Raw genomic sequence first — 3,642 nt, 5'->3', positions numbered from 1 at the left:
CATCATCACCATACCAGCAAGATGGCTTCGCCGAAGACACTCAGTTTGCTTGAGATGCCGCATCTACCATCGACTACGATGGGTGAGAAGAGATAGCGTAGACCATTTCTCTAATGAAAGGTGGTAAGGGGCGTAGATCCAGCCGTGCATCAATTACCGCAAGTAAGCACAGGTTCTGCAGTGTCGGTGCCAAGTGCAACACGTGGAGATCGGTCAGCGCCCTTTGCTCCTCAGCAACCTGCTCCTCATCCTCGTTGGGTGCGAGCCCAAAGCCGCCGAAGATAAACACTCTTTCACCCATCACTGAGCAGCCATGCCAGTACCTGGGAGACGGTGGTGAGCCCCATGGCCTCACTTCGGTCCAATGCGACGTCACGGGGTCGTACTTGTGCATATCTGCTAAGAAGGTCTTCAGCACATCGCTGTACCCTCCGAAAATGTACAGCTCGTCGTTGAACACGAAGGCTGAATGTCCTCGTCGATACACAGGGGGAACGCCTTGAACCTCTGGGCGCATCCAAGAAGACGTGGTCGTTTCAAAATAGTATAGGATGAGGGAAGGGTCTTCTGGGCTGCCGCCAAAAACATACATGCGGGTCCTGATGGCAGACGCAGTGTGGGAGGCAAGTAGAACCGGAGCCTGTCCGCTGGTGGGGACACGATGCCACACTAGGGTATCCAAGTCAAGGACCCGCATATACGGCGAAGTATCCCAGTCACTTAAGACATAGTCGCGGTGACCCACAACACAAGCTCCGTGGCCGTACATCGATGAGGGCACCTCACCGGACACTTCCAGACGGCTGCATGTCATCGTGTTTGAGTCGAAGCGATAAAGAACACTTGGCCAGCTGTGCGGGCCGCAAAACAGATACGCGCAGTGGCCGTACGCTACAACTGTGCGGTGGGAAATGTTAGTCGGCCTGACGTCGGGAAGTTGCGCCTCCACCACATCCCACCGGTGCGTTGCAGGGTCGAAGATGGAAACGTTGATCAAGTTCCATTCCGTGTAGCTATTGTCGAACGAGTAAACCTTGCCGTTCATGCGTACAGCCTTGTGGGTGACTTGCTCTGGAACACCGTTTAACCGCACCGTCCACATCCTGCAGAGACACCTCCTTCTATAAGAAACAAGGCCCGGTTATTCCAGCGATGCTGGCGGCATCATGCGGCTTTTTTCTGAAGCAGCGATATCGTAACGTGGCCTCCGCGATCGAAGCGCGCTTTTGCGCCGGCCATCCCATTCGCACGGAGAGAGCGTAATTTGAGAGAGCGGTGTGACCGCTCCTCTCGCCGCACGGTGGCGCGCTTACCCCATGCGCGCTTTCCCTGAGGCGGTCGTGCGTAGACCGCGAAAACGCAGCTGTCGCAGGCCTGTGTGCGATGAGCGCTAGAAAATTACCGCACAGGAGCGTCGGCAAAGAACAAGGTAGCTTGCTGGTATAATATCTTCCTAAATTCGGAAGCAGACTTAGGACCGAGATGAAGCAGATCGTCATAAGAGCGTGTTTTATTTGTGCAGTTGTATATGGCACCAAACATGAATTACTTTACATTTGAGCACAGCGGTCAATTTTAATTTTGCTATCCCTGTAAACGTTAGTTTAGAGCCTTAAATTATATATAGAGATTATAGTTCTTTCGGTTTTCCTGTGTAGCAATGGTATTTGATTTGAACTTAAATGCATCCAATAAACGTTTGCTTTCGGCGTTTGTAGGTATCACTCAATTCCTTTTTCCCTGTCGAATGTTGGGCAGGGCCGTGCACAACAGCCTGCAATGCATAAGGTTTTTTGGCGCATATAGCCTGAACCGAGGAGCATTTACATTTTTTTTCTCGCGCGCTGCAAGCAAAAAGGAGGAAAAATAAAATTATTTGAAAATACATAGGATACGCAATGCTTTATTTATGCAGATTAAACCAGATCTATAATGTTTCTCGCATAGTGTTCATTCTAAACACGGAGCACTTTCCCGGGGAGCGGCTTGCTGGCGAGCTTTTTTTCGCGGTATATGCTGCCCTGTATGTGACAGTAGCTCCTACGTCAGATAAGAGTGGCCTCACGAAATTATCGAACACCACAGATACTGTGCTTGCGGCGTGGTCCTCCCTTGCTTTGCAAACAAAAAGGGAGCACTGCTGGATTCTCGAAAGTAATAGCTGCAGCCAGCTGCTGCCGCACGTTGCTTATTTTTATATGCTTCGGGGCAATATCAATAGCATTCTTAGTGGCCACCAGAACACTGATGAACTCTGATTTTGGGTAGGTTAATCCCTCCCCCTTGACTGTAGGCTAATGAGCCAGCAACGGACTAGACCCATCCGACTGGTGGAGGGCAGGCCAGGAGCTGCACCTTCTACGTTCTTCAAGAGCTCTCGCCACGAACCCTGCTATGTAAGCAATGCTGGCATTTGTAATGCCTGATGGTGGTCGCTGCAGTGAAATAGAAAATGTCCATATAAGCATCCCGACCATGATCCCGACCTAGACATTCTGCAATGTATTGCAAAATTTTTAAATCATGGCATTGTTGCCACTCAGTTATTATAGCCTTAACATAAAGCAAAGTGGTCGCTTTTTGATTGCACTTCATGGGTGGAGTCGGTGTACGAGTGGGCACTCACGAGGCATCGCCTTCAAGGATGTGAAGAAAAAACTCAGCGCGAAGGCATGCAATTTAGACGACATGTCGCAAGGTGAAAGCATGTGTTGCCCCCATCAACTCTTAAATTACCACAAAAGCTGCATGCAGAAGACATTCGCAACTGTTTAACAATGTACCTCAGCTTCTTTGTCACTTCAGGCACGAGTCAGAAAAAAACTGCCTGCGTATTCCTAGTCATTCAGCGTCGAAGCGCGCCAACAAAGCTGGTGCAGCGGCTGAAAGCGCAGGCAGTGCCGGCCGGGCGAGCGCCGCTCGATGCTTAGGCTAAGACCGCCACCTCGGGGCGTTTTAGGGAACTAGCAGCATTACACTCTTCTGCTGGGCGAGGCGCCGAATGGGACGGCCGGAGCAACGGCGCGCCGCCGGAGCAGATCGCGGCGGCCACGATCGTAATCGGTCTTCGCGGCGTGAGCGGACTTAGTGCGTTGAAGGGTGACTATTTCCGTTAGATTTTGGAATATGTTGGTCACTTTATGACACTCACACAAATGAGTGCTCGAAAAAGGACATCTACTCTTGCTGTTACCAAGATTAAAAGCGCTTAGCCGTTACAAAGTGCGCATAAGCGGTCAGGAGGGCTCTTCTACCATTACGGGTTTGTTTTAGAGCGAATTACTATCTTGACGCCGCGAGATATGTGGTCAACGCTTTCCAATCGAGAATTTTTTTTAGTTGATCGGTCATGAAAGTCGCATTGATAGGGATTGAATATCTGGCGGCCTTAAAAAGAAACGTGAAACATATATTCCGTAAGTCCTGCGGTTCTCTTTTCTTTCGTTTCGCGCATGTTTTGTTGCCGCCTTATCGTCTACCAGGTGATTGGTATAGGTGTCATGTAGCTCTGGTCTATTCACATCGCGAGCAACAATCACTTTGTTGAACCCCCTCCCCCGTGATCATGAGAATGTGGCGTGAATCGTTGGCATTTCACATATTTATTTCCTGTTTTGGCAAGAAATGCCTAAGGGGGCTGAG

General features: G+C 50.1%; 1 pseudogene; it reads right to left on the bottom strand.

The window, feature by feature from the left end:
• Positions 1-1,955: 1,955 nt before the first annotated feature.
• Positions 1,956-2,645, bottom strand: LOC149356664 (uncharacterized; annotated as a pseudogene).
• Between the last annotated feature and the right edge of the window lie 997 nt (positions 2,646-3,642).

Source organism: Amblyomma mixtum, chromosome 3 (assembly GCF_055824585.1).
Source record: "Amblyomma mixtum isolate Tamu chromosome 3, ASM5582458v1, whole genome shotgun sequence".
NCBI classification, from domain to species: domain Eukaryota; kingdom Metazoa; phylum Arthropoda; class Arachnida; order Ixodida; family Ixodidae; genus Amblyomma; species Amblyomma mixtum.
The sequence above is the reverse complement of the archived record's forward strand: the minus strand, read 5'-3'. Positions and strand labels throughout refer to the sequence as shown.